Source organism: Phalangium opilio, unplaced genomic scaffold (genome assembly GCF_054372755.1).
Source record: "Phalangium opilio isolate 3A_F unplaced genomic scaffold, DU_Popi_V2 ptg000061l_1, whole genome shotgun sequence".
Taxonomy (NCBI): domain Eukaryota; kingdom Metazoa; phylum Arthropoda; class Arachnida; order Opiliones; family Phalangiidae; genus Phalangium; species Phalangium opilio.
The window spans coordinates 3,855,286-3,876,148 of NW_028324178.1; the positions used below are offsets into that span (position 1 = coordinate 3,855,286).

At 45.0% G+C, this 20,863-nt stretch overlaps 6 non-coding genes across 6 annotated transcripts; 4 read left to right on the forward strand and 2 right to left on the reverse strand.

Annotated features, from left to right (window-relative positions):
• The first annotated feature begins 1,520 nt into the window (after window positions 1-1,520).
• TRNAL-CAA (transfer RNA leucine (anticodon CAA)) lies at window positions 1,521-1,642 on the forward strand. Its single transcript has 2 exons — window positions 1,521-1,558; window positions 1,597-1,642. It is a non-coding gene; the product is annotated as a tRNA-Leu (tRNA).
• A 3,280-nt stretch (window positions 1,643-4,922) lies between these two features.
• On the forward strand, window positions 4,923-5,044 carry TRNAL-CAA (transfer RNA leucine (anticodon CAA)). The gene is made up of 2 exons: window positions 4,923-4,960; window positions 4,999-5,044. It is a non-coding gene; the product is annotated as a tRNA-Leu (tRNA).
• Window positions 5,045-6,623: 1,579 nt separating this feature from the next.
• TRNAL-CAA (transfer RNA leucine (anticodon CAA)) lies at window positions 6,624-6,745 on the forward strand. The gene is made up of 2 exons: window positions 6,624-6,661; window positions 6,700-6,745. It is a non-coding gene; the product is annotated as a tRNA-Leu (tRNA).
• A 1,012-nt stretch (window positions 6,746-7,757) lies between these two features.
• TRNAL-CAA (transfer RNA leucine (anticodon CAA)) lies at window positions 7,758-7,879 on the forward strand. The gene is made up of 2 exons: window positions 7,758-7,795; window positions 7,834-7,879. It is a non-coding gene; the product is annotated as a tRNA-Leu (tRNA).
• Window positions 7,880-19,388: 11,509 nt separating this feature from the next.
• TRNAL-CAA (transfer RNA leucine (anticodon CAA)) lies at window positions 19,389-19,510 on the reverse strand. The gene is made up of 2 exons: window positions 19,473-19,510; window positions 19,389-19,434 (listed from the first exon to the last, which is right to left on the reverse strand). It is a non-coding gene; the product is annotated as a tRNA-Leu (tRNA).
• Window positions 19,511-20,522: 1,012 nt separating this feature from the next.
• TRNAL-CAA (transfer RNA leucine (anticodon CAA)) lies at window positions 20,523-20,644 on the reverse strand. Its single transcript has 2 exons — window positions 20,607-20,644; window positions 20,523-20,568 (listed from the first exon to the last, which is right to left on the reverse strand). It is a non-coding gene; the product is annotated as a tRNA-Leu (tRNA).
• Between the last annotated feature and the right edge of the window lie 219 nt (window positions 20,645-20,863).

Here is a 20,863-nt window from a genome sequence, read left to right on the forward strand (position 1 = left end):
GAATCCAAGTCAAAGTGGCCCAGCGGTCTAAGGCGCCAGACTCAAGGGGCTCAGTTTCCTTCGTTCACAACGTGAATCTGTGTATCCTGTTCCTCGTATGAGGGCCTGGGTTCGAATCCCACTTCTGACACGATATGTTTTATGAAATTAACTGGAACAGATTTAATTTATAAAACGTCCCAATTGAATGAATCCAAGTCAGGGTGGCCGAGCGGTCTAAAGCGCCAGACTCAAGGGGCTCAGTTTCCTTCGTTCACAACGTGAATCTGTGTATTCTGGTCGTCGTATGAGGGCCTGGGTTCGAATCCCACTTCTGACACGATATGTTTTATGAAATTAACTGGAAGAGATTTAATTTATAAAACGTCCCAATTGAATGAATCCAAGTCAGGGTGGCCGAGCGGTCTAAGGCGCCAGACTCAAATGGCTCAGTTTCCTTCGTTCACAACGTGTATCTGTGCATTCTGGTCCTCGTATGAGGGCCTGGGTCCGAATCCCACTTCTGACACGATATGTTTTATGAAATTAACTGGAAGAGATGTAATTTGTAAAACGTCCCAATTGAATGAATCCAAGTCAGGTTGGCCGAGCGGTCTAAGGCGCCAGACTCAAGGGGCTCAGTTTCCTTCGTTCACAACGTGAATCTGTGCATTCTGGTCCTCGTATGAGGGCCTGGGTTCGAATCCCACTTCTGACACGATATGTTTTATGAAATTAACTGGAAGAGATGTAATTTGTAAAACGTCCCAATTGAATGAATCCAAGTCAGGTTGGCCGAGCGGTCTAAGGCGCCAGACTCAAGGGGCTCAGTTTCCTTCGTTCACAACGTGTATCTGTGCATTCTGGTCCTCGTATGAGGGCCTGGGTCCGAATCCCACTTCTGACACGATATGTTTTATGAAATTAACTGGAAGAGATGTAATTTGTAAAACGTCCCAATTGAATGAATCCAAGTCAGGTTGGCCGAGCGGTCTAAGGCGCCAGACTCAAGGGGCTCAGTTTCCTTCGTTCACAACGTGAATCTGTGCATTCTGGTCCTCGTATGAGGGCCTGGGTTCGAATCCCACTTCTGACACGATATGTTTTATGAAATTAACTGGAACAGATGTAATTTATAAAACGTCCCAATTGAATGAATCCAAGTCAGGGTGGCCGAGCGGTCTAAAGCGCCAGACTCAAGGGGCTCAGTTTCCTTCGTTCACAACGTGAATCTGTGTATTCTGGTCGTTGTATGAGGGCGTGGGTTCGAATCCCACTTCTGACACGATATGTTTTATGAAATTAACTGGAAGAGATTTAATTTATAAAACGTCCCAATTGAATGAATCCAAGTCAGGGTGGCCGAGCGGTCTAAGGCGCCAGACCCAAGGGGCTCAGTTTCCTTCGTTCACAACGTGAATCTGTGTATTCTGGTCCTCTTATGAGGGCCTGGGTTCGAATCCCACTTCTGACATGATATGTTTTATGAAATTAACTGGAACAGATGTAATTTATAAAACGTCCCAATTGAATGAATCCAAGTCAGGGTGGCCGAGCGGTCTAAGGCGCCAGACTCAAGGGGCTCAGTTTCCTTCGTTCACAACGTGAATCTGTGCATTCTGGTCCTCGTATGAGGGCGTGGGTTCGAATCCCACTTCTGACACGAAAAGATTTATGAAATTAAGTGGAAGAGATGTAATTTATAAAACGCCCCAATTTAAAGAGTCCATGTCAGAATGGCTGAGCTTTCTAAGGCGCCAGACTCAAGAGGCTCAGTTTCCTTCGTTCACAACGTGAATCTGTGTATTCTGGTCCTCGTATGAGGGCGTGGGTTCGAATCCCACTTCTGACACGAAAAGGTTTATGAAATTAAGTGGAAGAGATGTAATTTATAAAACGCCCCAATTTAAAGAGTCCATGTCAGAATGGCTGAGCTTTCTAAGGCGCCAGACTCAAGAGGCTCAGTTTCCTTCGTTCACAACGTGAATCTGTGTATTCTGGTCCTCGTATGAGGGCGTGGGTTCGAATCCCACTTCTGACACGATATGTTTTATGAAATTAACTGGAAGAGATGTAATTTATAAAACGTCCCAATTGAATGAATCCAAGTCAAAGTGGCCCAGCGGTCTAAGGCGCCAGACTCAAGGGGCTCAGTTTCCTTCGTTCACAACGTGAATCTGTGTATTCTGTTCCTCGTATGAGGGCCTGGATTCGAATCCCACTTCTGACACGATATGTTTTATGAAATTAACTGGAAGAGATGTAATTTATAAAACGTCCCAATTGAATGAATCCAAGTCAAAGTGGCCCAGCGGTCTAAGGCGCCAGACTCAAGGGGCTCAGTTTCCTTCGTTCACAACGTGAATCTGTGTATTCTGTTCCTCGTATGAGGGCCTGGATTCGAATCCCACTTCTGACACGATATGTTTTATGAAATTAACTGGAACAGATTTAATTTATAAAACGTCCCAATTGAATGAATCCAAGTCAGGGTGGCCGAGCGGTCTAAAGCGCCAGACTCAAATGGCTCAGTTTCCTTCGTTCACAACGTGAATCTGTGCATTCTGGTCCTCGTATGAGGGCCTGGGTTCGAATCCCACTTCTGACACGATTTGTTTTATGAAATTAACTGGAAGAGATGTAATTTATAAAACGTCCCCATTGAATGATTCCAAGTCAGGGTGGCCGAGCGGTCTAAGGCGCCAGACTCAAGGGGCTCAGTTTCCTTCGTTCACAACGTGAATCTGTGTATTCTGTTCCTCGTATGAGGGCCTGGGTCCGAATCCCACTTCTGACACGATATGTTTTATGAAATTAACTGGAAGAGATGTAATTTATAAAACATCCCAATTGAATGAATCCAAGTCGGGGTGGCCGAGCGGTCTAAGGCGCCAGACTCAAGGGGCTCAGTTTCCTTCGTTCACAACGTGAATCTGTGTATTCTGCTCCTCGTATGAGGGCCTGGGTTCGAATCCCACTTCTGACACGATTTGTTTTATGAAATTAACTGGAAGAGATGTAATTTATAAAACGTCCCAATTGAATGAATCCAAGTCAGGATGGCGGAGCGGTCTAAGGCGCCAGACTCAAGGGGCTCAGTTTCCTTCGTTCACAACGTGAATCTGTGCATTCTGGTCCTCGTATGAGGGCGTGGGTTCGAATCCCACTTCTGACACGAAAAGGTTTATGAAATTAACTGGAAGAGATGTAATTTATAAAACGCCCCAATTTAAAGAGTCCATGTCAGAATGGCTGAGCTTTCTAAGGCGCCAGACTCAAGAGGCTCAGTTTCCTTCGTTCACAACGTGAATCTGTGTATTCTGGTCCTCGTATGAGGGCGTGGGTTCGAATCCCACTTCTGACACGATATGTTTTATGAAATTAACTGGAAGAGATGTAATTTATAAAACGTCCCAATTGAATGAATCCAAGTCAAAGTGGCCCAGCGGTCTAAGGCGCCAGACTCAAGGGGCTCAGTTTCCTTCGTTCACAACGTGAATCTGTGTATCCTGTTCCTCGTATGAGGGCCTGGGTTCGAATCCCACTTCTGACACGATATGTTTTATGAAATTAACTGGAACAGATTTAATTTATAAAACGTCCCAATTGAATGAATCCAAGTCAGGGTGGCCGAGCGGTCTAAAGCGCCAGACTCAAGGGGCTCAGTTTCCTTCGTTCACAACGTGAATCTGTGTATTCTGGTCGTCGTATGAGGGCCTGGGTTCGAATCCCACTTCTGACACGATATGTTTTATGAAATTAACTGGAAGAGATTTAATTTATAAAACGTCCCAATTGAATGAATCCAAGTCAGGGTGGCCGAGCGGTCTAAGGCGCCAGACTCAAATGGCTCAGTTTCCTTCGTTCACAACGTGTATCTGTGCATTCTGGTCCTCGTATGAGGGCCTGGGTCCGAATCCCACTTCTGACACGATATGTTTTATGAAATTAACTGGAAGAGATGTAATTTGTAAAACGTCCCAATTGAATGAATCCAAGTCAGGTTGGCCGAGCGGTCTAAGGCGCCAGACTCAAGGGGCTCAGTTTCCTTCGTTCACAACGTGAATCTGTGCATTCTGGTCCTCGTATGAGGGCCTGGGTTCGAATCCCACTTCTGACACGATATGTTTTATGAAATTAACTGGAAGAGATGTAATTTGTAAAACGTCCCAATTGAATGAATCCAAGTCAGGTTGGCCGAGCGGTCTAAGGCGCCAGACTCAAGGGGCTCAGTTTCCTTCGTTCACAACGTGTATCTGTGCATTCTGGTCCTCGTATGAGGGCCTGGGTCCGAATCCCACTTCTGACACGATATGTTTTATGAAATTAACTGGAAGAGATGTAATTTGTAAAACGTCCCAATTGAATGAATCCAAGTCAGGTTGGCCGAGCGGTCTAAGGCGCCAGACTCAAGGGGCTCAGTTTCCTTCGTTCACAACGTGAATCTGTGCATTCTGGTCCTCGTATGAGGGCCTGGGTTCGAATCCCACTTCTGACACGATATGTTTTATGAAATTAACTGGAACAGATGTAATTTATAAAACGTCCCAATTGAATGAATCCAAGTCAGGGTGGCCGAGCGGTCTAAAGCGCCAGACTCAAGGGGCTCAGTTTCCTTCGTTCACAACGTGAATCTGTGTATTCTGGTCGTTGTATGAGGGCGTGGGTTCGAATCCCACTTCTGACACGATATGTTTTATGAAATTAACTGGAAGAGATTTAATTTATAAAACGTCCCAATTGAATGAATCCAAGTCAGGGTGGCCGAGCGGTCTAAGGCGCCAGACCCAAGGGGCTCAGTTTCCTTCGTTCACAACGTGAATCTGTGTATTCTGGTCCTCTTATGAGGGCCTGGGTTCGAATCCCACTTCTGACATGATATGTTTTATGAAATTAACTGGAACAGATGTAATTTATAAAACGTCCCAATTGAATGAATCCAAGTCAGGGTGGCCGAGCGGTCTAAGGCGCCAGACTCAAGGGGCTCAGTTTCCTTCGTTCACAACGTGAATCTGTGCATTCTGGTCCTCGTATGAGGGCGTGGGTTCGAATCCCACTTCTGACACGAAAAGATTTATGAAATTAAGTGGAAGAGATGTAATTTATAAAACGCCCCAATTTAAAGAGTCCATGTCAGAATGGCTGAGCTTTCTAAGGCGCCAGACTCAAGAGGCTCAGTTTCCTTCGTTCACAACGTGAATCTGTGTATTCTGGTCCTCGTATGAGGGCGTGGGTTCGAATCCCACTTCTGACACGAAAAGGTTTATGAAATTAAGTGGAAGAGATGTAATTTATAAAACGCCCCAATTTAAAGAGTCCATGTCAGAATGGCTGAGCTTTCTAAGGCGCCAGACTCAAGAGGCTCAGTTTCCTTCGTTCACAACGTGAATCTGTGTATTCTGGTCCTCGTATGAGGGCGTGGGTTCGAATCCCACTTCTGACACGATATGTTTTATGAAATTAACTGGAAGAGATGTAATTTATAAAACGTCCCAATTGAATGAATCCAAGTCAAAGTGGCCCAGCGGTCTAAGGCGCCAGACTCAAGGGGCTCAGTTTCCTTCGTTCACAACGTGAATCTGTGTATTCTGTTCCTCGTATGAGGGCCTGGATTCGAATCCCACTTCTGACACGATATGTTTTATGAAATTAACTGGAAGAGATGTAATTTATAAAACGTCCCAATTGAATGAATCCAAGTCAAAGTGGCCCAGCGGTCTAAGGCGCCAGACTCAAGGGGCTCAGTTTCCTTCGTTCACAACGTGAATCTGTGTATTCTGTTCCTCGTATGAGGGCCTGGATTCGAATCCCACTTCTGACACGATATGTTTTATGAAATTAACTGGAACAGATTTAATTTATAAAACGTCCCAATTGAATGAATCCAAGTCAGGGTGGCCGAGCGGTCTAAAGCGCCAGACTCAAGGGGCTCAGTTTCCTTCGTTCACAACGTGAATCTGTGTATTCTGGTCGTCGTATGAGGGCCTGGGTTCGAATCCCACTTCTGACACGATATGTTTTATGAAATTAACTGGAAGAGATTTAATTTATAAAACGTCCCAATTGAATGAATCCAAGTCAGGGTGGCCGAGCGGTCTAAGGCGCCAGACTCAAATGGCTCAGTTTCCTTCGTTCACAACGTGTATCTGTGCATTCTGGTCCTCGTATGAGGGCCTGGGTCCGAATCCCACTTCTGACACGATATGTTTTATGAAATTAACTGGAAGAGATGTAATTTGTAAAACGTCCCAATTGAATGAATCCAAGTCAGGATGGCCGAGCGGTCTATGGCGCCAGACTCAAGGGGCTCAGTTTCCTTCGTTTACAACGTGAATCTGTGTATTCTGGTCGTTGTATGAGGGCGTGGGTTCGAATCCCACTTCTGACACGATATGTTTTATGAAATTAACTGGAAGAGATGTAATTTATAAAACATCCCAATTGAATGAATCCAAGTCGGGGTGGCCGAGCGGTCTAAGGCGCCAGACTCAAGGGGCTAAGTTTCCTTCGTTCACAACGTGAATCTGTGTATTCTGGTCCTCTTATGAGGGCCTGGGTTCGAATCCCACTTCTGACATGATATGTTTTATGAAATTAACTGGAACAGATGTAATTTATAAAACGTCCCAATTGAATGAATCCAAGTCAGGGTGGCCGAGCGGTCTAAGGCGCCAGACTCAAGGGGCTCAGTTTCCTTCGTTCACAACGTGAATCTGTGCATTCTGGTCCTCGTATGAGGGCGTGGGTTCGAATCCCACTTCTGACACGAAAAGGTTTATGAAATTAAGTGGAAGAGATGTAATTTATAAAACGCCCCAATTTAAAGAGTCCATGTCAGAATGGCTGAGCTTTCTAAGGCGCCAGACTCAAGAGGCTCAGTTTCCTTCGTTCACAACGTGAATCTGTGTATTCTGGTCCTCGTATGAGGGCGTGGGTTCGAATCCCACTTCTGACACGATATGTTTTATGAAATTAACTGGAAGAGATGTAATTTATAAAACGTCCCAATTGAATGAATCCAAGTCAAAGTGGCCCAGCGGTCTAAGGCGCCAGACTCAAGGGGCTCAGTTTCCTTCGTTCACAACGTGAATCTGTGTATTCTGTTCCTCGTATGAGGGCCTGGATTCGAATCCCACTTCTGACACGATATGTTTTATGAAATTAACTGGAAGAGATGTAATTTATAAAACGTCCCAATTGAATGAATCCAAGTCAAAGTGGCCCAGCGGTCTAAGGCGCCAGACTCAAGGGGCTCAGTTTCCTTCGTTCACAACGTGAATCTGTGTATTCTGTTCCTCGTATGAGGGCCTGGATTCGAATCCCACTTCTGACACGATATGTTTTATGAAATTAACTGGAACAGATTTAATTTATAAAACGTCCCAATTGAATGAATCCAAGTCAGGGTGGCCGAGCGGTCTAAAGCGCCAGACTCAAGGGGCTCAGTTTCCTTCGTTCACAACGTGAATCTGTGTATTCTGGTCGTCGTATGAGGGCCTGGGTTCGAATCCCACTTCTGACACGATATGTTTTATGAAATTAACTGGAAGAGATTTAATTTATAAAACGTCCCAATTGAATGAATCCAAGTCAGGGTGGCCGAGCGGTCTAAGGCGCCAGACTCAAATGGCTCAGTTTCCTTCGTTCACAACGTGTATCTGTGCATTCTGGTCCTCGTATGAGGGCCTGGGTCCGAATCCCACTTCTGACATGATATGTTTTATGAAATTAACTGGAACAGATGTAATTTATAAAACGTCCCAATTGAATGAATCCAAGTCAGGGTGGCCGAGCGGTCTAAGGCGCCAGACTCAAGGGGCTCAGTTTCCTTCGTTCACAACGTGAATCTGTGCATTCTGGTCCTCGTATGAGGGCGTGGGTTCGAATCCCACTTCTGACACGAAAAGGTTTATGAAATTAAGTGGAAGAGATGTAATTTATAAAACGCCCCAATTTAAAGAGTCCATGTCAGAATGGCTGAGCTTTCTAAGGCGCCAGACTCAAGAGGCTCAGTTTCCTTCGTTCACAACGTGAATCTGTGTATTCTGGTCCTCGTATGAGGGCGTGGGTTCGAATCCCACTTCTGACACGAAAAGGTTTATGAAATTAAGTGGAAGAGATGTAATTTATAAAACGCCCCAATTTAAAGAGTCCATGTCAGAATGGCTGAGCTTTCTAAGGCGCCAGACTCAAGAGGCTCAGTTTCCTTCGTTCACAACGTGAATCTGTGTATTCTGGTCCTCGTATGAGGGCGTGGGTTCGAATCCCACTTCTGACACGATATGTTTTATGAAATTAACTGGAAGAGATGTAATTTATAAAACGTCCCAATTGAATGAATCCAAGTCAAAGTGGCCCAGCGGTCTAAGGCGCCAGACTCAAGGGGCTCAGTTTCCTTCGTTCACAACGTGAATCTGTGTATTCTGTTCCTCGTATGAGGGCCTGGATTCGAATCCCACTTCTGACACGATATGTTTTATGAAATTAACTGGAAGAGATGTAATTTATAAAACGTCCCAATTGAATGAATCCAAGTCAAAGTGGCCCAGCGGTCTAAGGCGCCAGACTCAAGGGGCTCAGTTTCCTTCGTTCACAACGTGAATCTGTGTATTCTGTTCCTCGTATGAGGGCCTGGATTCGAATCCCACTTCTGACACGATATGTTTTATGAAATTAACTGGAACAGATTTAATTTATAAAACATCCCAATTGAATGAATCCAAGTCAGGGTGGCCGAGCGGTCTAAAGCGCCAGACTCAAGGGGCTCAGTTTCCTTCGTTCACAACGTGAATCTGTGTATTCTGGTCGTCGTATGAGGGCCTGGGTTCGAATCCCACTTCTGACACGATATGTTTTATGAAATTAACTGGAAGAGATTTAATTTATAAAACGTCCCAATTGAATGAATCCAAGTCAGGGTGGCCGAGCGGTCTAAGGCGCCAGACTCAAATGGCTCAGTTTCCTTCGTTCACAACGTGTATCTGTGCATTCTGGTCCTCGTATGAGGGCCTGGGTCCGAATCCCACTTCTGACATGATATGTTTTATGAAATTAACTGGAACAGATGTAATTTATAAAACGTCCCAATTGAATGAATCCAAGTCAGAATGGCTGAGCTTTCTAAGGCGCCAGACTCAAGAGGCTCAGTTTCCTTCGTTCACAACGTGAATCTGTGTATTCTGGTCCTCGTATGAGGGCGTGGGTTCGAATCCCACTTCTGACACGAAAAGGTTTATGAAATTAAGTGGAAGAGATGTAATTTATAAAACGCCCCAATTTAAAGAGTCCATGTCAGAATGGCTGAGCTTTCTAAGGCGCCAGACTCAAGAGGCTCAGTTTCCTTCGTTCACAACGTGAATCTGTGTATTCTGGTCCTCGTATGAGGGCGTGGGTTCGAATCCCACTTCTGACACGATATGTTTTATGAAATTAACTGGAAGAGATGTAATTTATAAAACGTCCCAATTGAATGAATCCAAGTCAAAGTGGCCCAGCGGTCTAAGGCGCCAGACTCAAGGGGCTCAGTTTCCTTCGTTCACAACGTGAATCTGTGTATTCTGTTCCTCGTATGAGGGCCTGGATTCGAATCCCACTTCTGACACGATATGTTTTATGAAATTAACTGGAAGAGATGTAATTTATAAAACGTCCCAATTGAATGAATCCAAGTCAAAGTGGCCCAGCGGTCTAAGGCGCCAGACTCAAGGGGCTCAGTTTCCTTCGTTCACAACGTGAATCTGTGTATTCTGTTCCTCGTATGAGGGCCTGGATTCGAATCCCACTTCTGACACGATATGTTTTATGAAATTAACTGGAACAGATTTAATTTATAAAACATCCCAATTGAATGAATCCAAGTCAGGGTGGCCGAGCGGTCTAAAGCGCCAGACTCAAGGGGCTCAGTTTCCTTCGTTCACAACGTGAATCTGTGTATTCTGGTCGTCGTATGAGGGCCTGGGTTCGAATCCCACTTCTGACACGATATGTTTTATGAAATTAACTGGAAGAGATTTAATTTATAAAACGTCCCAATTGAATGAATCCAAGTCAGGGTGGCCGAGCGGTCTAAGGCGCCAGACTCAAATGGCTCAGTTTCCTTCGTTCACAACGTGTATCTGTGCATTCTGGTCCTCGTATGAGGGCCTGGGTCCGAATCCCACTTCTGACACGATATGTTTTATGAAATTAACTGGAAGAGATGTAATTTGTAAAACGTCCCAATTGAATGAATCCAAGTCAGGATGGCCGAGCGGTCTATGGCGCCAGACTCAAGGGGCTCAGTTTCCTTCGTTTACAACGTGAATCTGTGTATTCTGGTCGTTGTATGAGGGCGTGGGTTCGAATCCCACTTCTGACACGATATGTTTTATGAAATTAACTGGAAGAGATGTAATTTATAAAACATCCCAATTGAATGAATCCAAGTCGGGGTGGCCGAGCGGTCTAAGGCGCCAGACTCAAGGGGCTAAGTTTCCTTCGTTCACAACGTGAATCTGTGTATTCTGGTCGTTGTATGAGGGCGTGGGTTCGAATCCCACTTCTGACACGATATGTTTTATGAAATTAACTGGAAGAGATTTAATTTATAAAACGTCCCAATTGAATGAATCCAAGTCAGGGTGGCCGAGCGGTCTAAGGCGCCAGACCCAAGGGGCTCAGTTTCCTTCGTTCACAACGTGAATCTGTGTATTCTGGTCCTCTTATGAGGGCCTGGGTTCGAATCCCACTTCTGACATGATATGTTTTATGAAATTAACTGGAACAGATGTAATTTATAAAACGTCCCAATTGAATGAATCCAAGTCAGGCTGGCCGAGCGGTCTAAGGCGCCAGACTCAAGGGGCTCAGTTTCCTTCGTTCACAACGTGAATCTGTGCATTCTGGTCCTCGTATGAGGGCGTGGGTTCGAATCCCACTTCTGACACGAAAAGGTTTATGAAATTAAGTGGAAGAGATGTAATTTATAAAACGCCCCAATTTAAAGAGTCCATGTCAGAATGGCTGAGCTTTCTAAGGCGCCAGACTCAAGAGGCTCAGTTTCCTTCGTTCACAACGTGAATCTGTGTATTCTGGTCCTCGTATGAGGGCGTGGGTTCGAATCCCACTTCTGACACGATATGTTTTATGAAATTAACTGGAAGAGATGTAATTTATAAAACGTCCCAATTGAATGAATCCAAGTCAAAGTGGCCCAGCGGTCTAAGGCGCCAGACTCAAGGGGCTCAGTTTCCTTCGTTCACAACGTGAATCTGTGTATTCTGTTCCTCGTATGAGGGCCTGGATTCGAATCCCACTTCTGACACGATATGTTTTATGAAATTAACTGGAAGAGATGTAATTTATAAAACGTCCCAATTGAATGAATCCAAGTCAAAGTGGCCCAGCGGTCTAAGGCGCCAGACTCAAGGGGCTCAGTTTCCTTCGTTCACAACGTGAATCTGTGTATTCTGTTCCTCGTATGAGGGCCTGGATTCGAATCCCACTTCTGACACGATATGTTTTATGAAATTAACTGGAACAGATTTAATTTATAAAACGTCCCAATTGAATGAATCCAAGTCAGGGTGGCCGAGCGGTCTAAAGCGCCAGACTCAAGGGGCTCAGTTTCCTTCGTTCACAACGTGAATCTGTGTATTCTGGTCGTCGTATGAGGGCCTGGGTTCGAATCCCACTTCTGACACGATATGTTTTATGAAATTAACTGGAAGAGATTTAATTTATAAAACGTCCCAATTGAATGAATCCAAGTCAGGGTGGCCGAGCGGTCTAAGGCGCCAGACTCAAATGGCTCAGTTTCCTTCGTTCACAACGTGTATCTGTGCATTCTGGTCCTCGTATGAGGGCCTGGGTCCGAATCCCACTTCTGACACGATATGTTTTATGAAATTAACTGGAAGAGATGTAATTTGTAAAACGTCCCAATTGAATGAATCCAAGTCAGGATGGCCGAGCGGTCTATGGCGCCAGACTCAAGGGGCTCAGTTTCCTTCGTTTACAACGTGAATCTGTGTATTCTGGTCCTCGTATGATGGCGTGGGTTCGAATCCCAATTCTGACACGATATGTTTTATGAAATTAACTGGAAGAGATTTAATTTATAAAACGTCCCAATTGAATGAATCCAAGTCAGGGTGGCCGAGCGGTCTAAGGCGCCAGACTCAAATGGCTCAGTTTCCTTCGTTCACAACGTGTATCTGTGCATTCTGGTCCTCGTATGAGGGCCTGGGTCCGAATCCCACTTCTGACACGATATGTTTTATGAAATTAACTGGAAGAGATGTAATTTGTAAAACGTCCCAATTGAATGAATCCAAGTCAGGTTGGCCGAGCGGTCTAAGGCGCCAGACTCAAGGGGCTCAGTTTCCTTCGTTCACAACGTGAATCTGTGCATTCTGGTCCTCGTATGAGGGCCTGGGTTCGAATCCCACTTCTGACACGATATGTTTTATGAAATTAACTGGAACAGATGTAATTTATAAAACGTCCCAATTGAATGAATCCAAGTCAGGGTGGCCGAGCGGTCTAAAGCGCCAGACTCAAGGGGCTCAGTTTCCTTCGTTCACAACGTGAATCTGTGTATTCTGGTCGTTGTATGAGGGCCTGGGTTCGAATCCCACTTCTGACACGATATGTTTTATGAAATTAACTGGAAGAGATTTAATTTATAAAACGTCCCAATTGAATGAATCCAAGTCAGGGTGGCCGAGCGGTCTAAGGCGCCAGACCCAAGGGGCTCAGTTTCCTTCGTTCACAACGTGAATCTGTGTATTCTGGTCCTCTTATGAAGGCCTGGGTTCGAATCCCACTTCTGACATGATATGTTTTATGAAATTAACTGGAACAGATGTAATTTATAAAACGTCCCAATTGAATGAATCCAAGTCAGGGTGGCCGAGCGGTCTAAAGCGCCAGACTCAACGGGCTCAGTTTCCTTCGTTCACAACGTGAATCTGTGTATTCTGGTCGTCGTATGAGGGCCTGGGTTCGAATCCCACTTCTGACACGATATGTTTTATGAAATTAACTGGAAGAGATTTAATTTATAAAACGTCCCAATTGAATGAATCCAAGTCAGGGTGGCCGAGCGGTCTAAGGCGCCAGACTCAAATGGCTCAGTTTCCTTCGTTCACAACGTGTATCTGTGCATTCTGGTCCTCGTATGAGGGCCTGGGTCCGAATCCCACTTCTGACACGATATGTTTTATGAAATTAACTGGAAGAGATGTAATTTATAAAACATCCCAATTGAATGAATCCAAGTCGGGGTGGCCGAGCGGTCTAAGGCGCCAGACTCAAGGGGCTAAGTTTCCTTCGTTCACAACGTGAATCTGTGTATTCTGGTCCTCGTATGAGAGCCTGGGTGCGAATCCCACTTCTGACACGATATGTTTTATGAAATTAACTGGAAGAGATGTAATTTATAAAACGTCCCAATAGAATGAATCCTAGTCGGGGTGGCCGAGCGGTCTAAGGCGCCAGACTCAAGGGACTCAGTTTCCATCGTTCGCAACGTGAATCTGTGTATTCTGGTCCTCGTATGAGAGCGTGGGTTCGAATCCCACTTCTGACACGATATGTTTTATTAAATTAACTAGAATAGATGTAATTTATAAAACGCCCCAATTTAAAGAGTCCATGTCAGAATGGCTGAGCTTTCTAAGGCGCCAGACTCAAGAGGCTCAGTTTCCTTCGTTCACAACGTGAATCTGTGTATTCTGGTCCTCGTATGAGGGCGTGGGTTCGAATCCCACTTCTGACACGATATGTTTTATGAAATTAACTGGAAGAGATGTAATTTATAAAACGTCCCAATTGAATGAATCCAAGTCAAAGTGGCCCAGCGGTCTAAGGCGCCAGACTCAAGGGGCTCAGTTTCCTTCGTTCACAACGTGAATCTGTGTATTCTGTTCCTCGTATGAGGGCCTGGGTTCGAATCCCACTTCTGACACGATATGTTTTATGAAATTAACTGGAAGAGATGTAATTTGTAAAACGTCCCAATTGAATGAATCCAAGTCAGGATGGCCGAGCGGTCTATGGCGCCAGACTCAAGGGGCTCAGTTTCCTTCGTTTACAACGTGAATCTGTGTATTCTGGTCCTCGTATGATGGCGTGGGTTCGAATCCCAATTCTGACACGATATGTTTTATGAAATTAACTGGAAGAGATTTAATTTATAAAACGTCCCAATTGAATGAATCCAAGTCAGGGTGGCCGAGCGGTCTAAGGCGCCAGACTCAAATGGCTCAGTTTCCTTCGTTCACAACGTGTATCTGTGCATTCTGGTCCTCGTATGAGGGCCTGGGTCCGAATCCCACTTCTGACACGATATGTTTTATGAAATTAACTGGAAGAGATGTAATTTGTAAAACGTCCCAATTGAATGAATCCAAGTCAGGTTGGCCGAGCGGTCTAAGGCGCCAGACTCAAGGGGCTCAGTTTCCTTCGTTCACAACGTGAATCTGTGCATTCTGGTCCTCGTATGAGGGCCTGGGTTCGAATCCCACTTCTGACACGATATGTTTTATGAAATTAACTGGAACAGATGTAATTTATAAAACGTCCCAATTGAATGAATCCAAGTCAGGGTGGCCGAGCGGTCTAAAGCGCCAGACTCAAGGGGCTCAGTTTCCTTCGTTCACAACGTGAATCTGTGTATTCTGGTCGTTGTATGAGGGCCTGGGTTCGAATCCCACTTCTGACACGATATGTTTTATGAAATTAACTGGAAGAGATTTAATTTATAAAACGTCCCAATTGAATGAATCCAAGTCAGGGTGGCCGAGCGGTCTAAGGCGCCAGACCCAAGGGGCTCAGTTTCCTTCGTTCACAACGTGAATCTGTGTATTCTGGTCCTCTTATGAAGGCCTGGGTTCGAATCCCACTTCTGACATGATATGTTTTATGAAATTAACTGGAACAGATGTAATTTATAAAACGTCCCAATTGAATGAATCCAAGTCAGGGTGGCCGAGCGGTCTAAAGCGCCAGACTCAACGGGCTCAGTTTCCTTCGTTCACAACGTGAATCTGTGTATTCTGGTCGTCGTATGAGGGCCTGGGTTCGAATCCCACTTCTGACACGATATGTTTTATGAAATTAACTGGAAGAGATTTAATTTATAAAACGTCCCAATTGAATGAATCCAAGTCAGGGTGGCCGAGCGGTCTAAGGCGCCAGACTCAAATGGCTCAGTTTCCTTCGTTCACAACGTGTATCTGTGCATTCTGGTCCTCGTATGAGGGCCTGGGTCCGAATCCCACTTCTGACACGATATGTTTTATGAAATTAACTGGAAGAGATGTAATTTATAAAACATCCCAATTGAATGAATCCAAGTCGGGGTGGCCGAGCGGTCTAAGGCGCCAGACTCAAGGGGCTAAGTTTCCTTCGTTCACAACGTGAATCTGTGTATTCTGGTCCTCGTATGAGAGCCTGGGTGCGAATCCCACTTCTGACACGATATGTTTTATGAAATTAACTGGAAGAGATGTAATTTATAAAACGTCCCAATAGAATGAATCCTAGTCGGGGTGGCCGAGCGGTCTAAGGCGCCAGACTCAAGGGACTCAGTTTCCATCGTTCGCAACGTGAATCTGTGTATTCTGGTCCTCGTATGAGAGCGTGGGTTCGAATCCCACTTCTGACACGATATGTTTTATTAAATTAACTAGAATAGATGTAATTTATAAAACGCCCCAATTTAAAGAGTCCATGTCAGAATGGCTGAGCTTTCTAAGGCGCCAGACTCAAGAGGCTCAGTTTCCTTCGTTCACAACGTGAATCTGTGTATTCTGGTCCTCGTATGAGGGCGTGGGTTCGAATCCCACTTCTGACACGATATGTTTTATGAAATTAACTGGAAGAGATGTAATTTATAAAACGTCCCAATTGAATGAATCCAAGTCAAAGTGGCCCAGCGGTCTAAGGCGCCAGACTCAAGGGGCTCAGTTTCCTTCGTTCACAACGTGAATCTGTGTATTCTGTTCCTCGTATGAGGGCCTGGGTTCGAATCCCACTTCTGACACGATATGTTTTATGAAATTAACTGGAACAGATTTAATTTATAAAACGTCCCAATTGAATGAATCCAAGTCAGGGTGGCCGAGCGGTCTAAAGCGCCAGACTCAAGGGGCTCAGTTTCCTTCGTTCACAACGTGAATCTGTGTATTCTGGTCGTCGTATGAGGGCCTGGGTTCGAATCCCACTTCTGACACGATATGTTTTATGAAATTAACTGGAAGAGATTTAATTTATAAAACGTCCCAATTGAATGAATCCAAGTCAGGGTGGCCGAGCGGTCTAAGGCGCCAGACTCAAATGGCTCAGTTTCCTTCGTTCACAACGTGTATCTGTGCATTCTGGTCCTCGTATGAGGGCCTGGGTCCGAATCCCACTTCTGACACGATATGTTTTATGAAATTAACTGGAAGAGATGTAATTTGTAAAACGTCCCAATTGAATGAATCCAAGTCAGGATGGCCGAGCGGTCTATGGCGCCAGACTCAAGGGGCTCAGTTTCCTTCGTTTACAACGTGAATCTGTGTATTCTGGTCCTCGTATGATGGCGTGGGTTCGAATCCCAATTCTGACACGATATGTTTTAAGAAATTAACTGGAAGAGATGTAATTAATTAAACGTCCAAATTACAAGAGACCACGTCAGGATGCCCGAGCGGTCTAAGGCGCCAGACTCAAGAAGCTCAGTTTCCTTCGTTCACAACGTGAATCTGTGTATTCTGGTCCTCGTATGAGGGCGTGGGTTCGAATCCCACTTCTGATACGATATGTTTTATGAAAATAACTGGAAGAGATGTAATTTAAAACGTCCAAACTAGATAAAACCACGTCAGGATGGCCGAGCGGTCTATGCCGCCAGACTCAAGTGACCAAGTTTCTTTCGTTCTCAACGTGAATCAGTGTATTCTGCTCCTCGTATGAGGGCGTGGGTTCGAATCCCACTTCTGACACGAAAAGGTTTATGAAATTAACTGGAAGAGATGTAATTTATAAAACGCCCCAATTTAAAGAGTCCATGTCAGAATGGCTGAGCTTTCTAAGGCGCCAGACTCAAGAGGCTCAGTTTCCTTCGTTCACAACGTGAATCTGTGTATTCTGGTCCTCGTATGAGGGCGTGGGTTCGAATCCCACTTCTGACACGATATGTTTTATGAAATTAACTGGAAGAGATGTAATTTATAAAACGTCCCAATTGAATGAATCCAAGTCAAAGTGGCCCAGCGGTCTAAGGCGCCAGACTCAAGGGGCTCAGTTTCCTTCGTTCACAACGTGAATCTGTGTATTCTGTTCCTCGTATGAGGGCCTGGGTTCGAATCCCACTTCTGACACGATATGTTTTATGAAATTAACTGGAACAGATTTAATTTATAAAACGTCCCAATTGAATGAATCCAAGTCAGGGTTGCCGAGCGGTCTAAAGCGCCAGACTCAAGGGGCTCAGTTTCCTTCGTTCACAACGTGAATCTGTGTATTCTGGTCGTCGTATGAGGGCCTGGGTTCGAATCCCACTTCTGACACGATATGTTTTATGAAATTAACTGGAAGAGATTTAATTTATAAAACGTCCCAATTGAATGAATCCAAGTCAGGGTGGCCGAGCGGTCTAAGGCGCCAGACTCAAATGGCTCAGTTTCCTTCGTTCACAACGTGTATCTGTGCATTCTGGTCCTCGTATGAGGGCCTGGGTCCGAATCCCACTTCTGACACGATATGTTTTATGAAATTAACTGGAAGAGATGTAATTTGTAAAACGTCCCAATTGAATGAATCCAAGTCAGGTTGGCCGAGCGGTCTAAGGCGCCAGACTCAAGGGGCTCAGTTTCCTTCGTTCACAACGTGAATCTGTGCATTCTTGTCCTCGTATGAGGGCCTGGGTTCGAATCCCACTTAGAAGTGGGATTCGAACTCATACGAGGACCAGAATGCACAGATTCACGTTGTGAACGAAGGAAACTGAGCCCCTTGAGTCTGGCGCCTTAGACCGCTCGGCCAACCTGACTTGGATTCATTCAATTGGGACGTTTTACAAATTACATCTCTTCCAGTTAATTTCATAAAACATATCGTGTCAGAAGTGGGATTCGGACCCAGGCCCTCATACGAGGACCAGAATGCACAGATACACGTTGTGAACGAAGGAAACTGAGCCATTTGAGTCTGGCGCCTTAGACCGCTCGGCCACCCTGACTTGGATTCATTCAATTGGGACGTTTTATAAATTAAATCTCTTCCAGTTAATTTCATAAAACATATCGTGTCAGAAGTGGGATTCGAACCCAGGCCCTCATACGACGACCAGAATACACAGATTCACGTTGTGAACGAAGGAAACTGAGCCCCTTGGGTCTGGCGCTTTAGACCGCTCGGCCACCCTGACTTGGATTCATTCAATTGGGACGTTTTATAAATTAAATCTGTTCCAGTTAATTTCATAAAACATATCGTGTCAGAAGTGGGATTCGAACCCAGGCCCTCATACGAGGAACAGAATACACAGATTCACGTTGTGAACGAAGGAAACTGAGCCCCTTGAGTCTGGCGCCTTAGACCGCTGGGCCACTTTGACTTGGATTCATTCAATTGGGACGTTTTATAAATTACATCTCTTCCAGTTAATTTCATAAAACATATCGTGTCAGAAGTGGGATTCGAACCCACGCCCTCATACGAGGACCAGAATACACAGATTCACGTTGTGAACGAAGGAAACTGAGCCTCTTGAGTCTGGCGCCTTAGAAAGCTCAGCCATTCTGACATGGACTCTTTAAATTGGGGCGTTTTATAAATTACATCTCTTCCAGTTAATTTCATAAACCTTTTCGTGTCAGAAGTGGGATTCGAACCCACGCCCTCATACGAGGACCAGAATGCACAGATTCACGTTGTGAACGAAGGAAACTGAGCCCCTTGAGTCTGGCGCCTTAGACCGCTCCGCCATCCTGACTTGGATTCATTCAATTGGGACGTTTTATAAATTACATCTCTTCCAGTTAATTTCATAAAACAAATCGTGTCAGAAGTGGGATTCGAACCCAGGCCCTCATACGAGGAGCAGAATACACAGATTCACGTTGTGAACGAAGGAAACTGAGCCCCTTGAGTCTGGCGCCTTAGACCGCTCGGCCACCCTGACTTGGATTCATTCAATGGGGACGTTTTATAAATTACATCTCTTCCAGTTAATTTCATAAAACAAATCGTGTCAGAAGTGGGATTCGAACCCAGGCCCTCATACGAGGACCAGAATGCACAGATTCACGTTGTGAACGAAGGAAACTGAGCCATTTGAGTCTGGCGCTTTAGACCGCTCGGCCACCCTGACTTGGATTCATTCAATTGGGACGTTTTATAAATTACATCTATTCTAGTTAATTTAATAAAACATATCGTGTCAGAAGTGGGATTCGAACCCACGCTCTCATACGAGGACCAGAATGCACAGATACACGTTGTGAACGAAGGAAACTGAGCCATTTGAGTCTGGCGCCTTAGACCGCTCGGCCACCCTGACTTGGATTCATTCAATTGGGACGTTTTATAAATTAAATCTCTTCCAGTTAATTTCATAAAACATATCGTGTCAGAAGTGGGATTCGAACCCAGGCCCTCATACGACGACCAGAATACACAGATTCACGTTGTAAACGAAGGAAACTGAGCCCGTTGAGTCTGGCGCTTTAGACCGCTCGGCCACCCTGACTTGGATTCATTCAATTGGGACGTTTTATAAATTACATCTGTTCCAGTTAATTTCATAAAACATATCATGTCAGAAGTGGGATTCGAACCCAGGCCCTCATAAGAGGACCAGAATACACAGATTCACGTTGTGAACGAAGGAAACTGAGCCCCTTGGGTCTGGCGCCTTAGACCGCTCGGCCACCCTGACTTGGATTCATTCAATTGGGACGTTTTATAAATTAAATCTCTTCCAGTTAATTTCATAAAACATATCGTGTCAGAAGTGGGATTCGAACCCAGGCCCTCATACAACGACCAGAATACACAGATTCACGTTGTGAACGAAGGAAACTGAGCCCCTTGAGTCTGGCGCTTTAGACCGCTCGGCCACCCTGACATGGATTCATTCAATTGGGACGTTTTATAAATTACATCTGTTCCAGTTAATTTCATAAAACATATCGTGTCAGAAGTGGGATTCGAACCCAGGCCCTCATACGAGGACCAGAATGCACAGATTCACGTTGTGAACGAAGGAAACTGAGCCCCTTGAGTCTGGCGCCTTAGACCGCTCGGCCAGCCTGACTTGGATTCATTCAATTGGGACGTTTTACAAATTACATCTCTTCCAGTTAATTTCATAAAACAAATCGTGTCAGAAGTGGGATTCGAACCCAGGCCCTCATACGAGGACCAGAATGCACAGATTCACGTTGTGAACGAAGGAAACTGAGCCATTTGAGTCTGGCGCTTTAGACCGCTCGGCCACCCTGACTTGGATTCATTCAATTGGGACGTTTTATAAATTACATCTATTCTAGTTAATTTAATAAAACATATCGTGTCAGAAGTGGGATTCGAACCCACGCTCTCATACGAGGACCAGAATGCACAGATACACGTTGTGAACGAAGGAAACTGAGCCATTTGAGTCTGGCGCCTTAGACCGCTCGGCCACCCTGACTTGGATTCATTCAATTGGGACGTTTTATAAATTAAATCTCTTCCAGTTAATTTCATAAAACATATCGTGTCAGAAGTGGGATTCGAACCCAGGCCCTCATACGACGACCAGAATACACAGATTCACGTTGTAAACGAAGGAAACTGAGCCCGTTGAGTCTGGCGCTTTAGACCGCTCGGCCACCCTGACTTGGATTCATTCAATTGGGACGTTTTATAA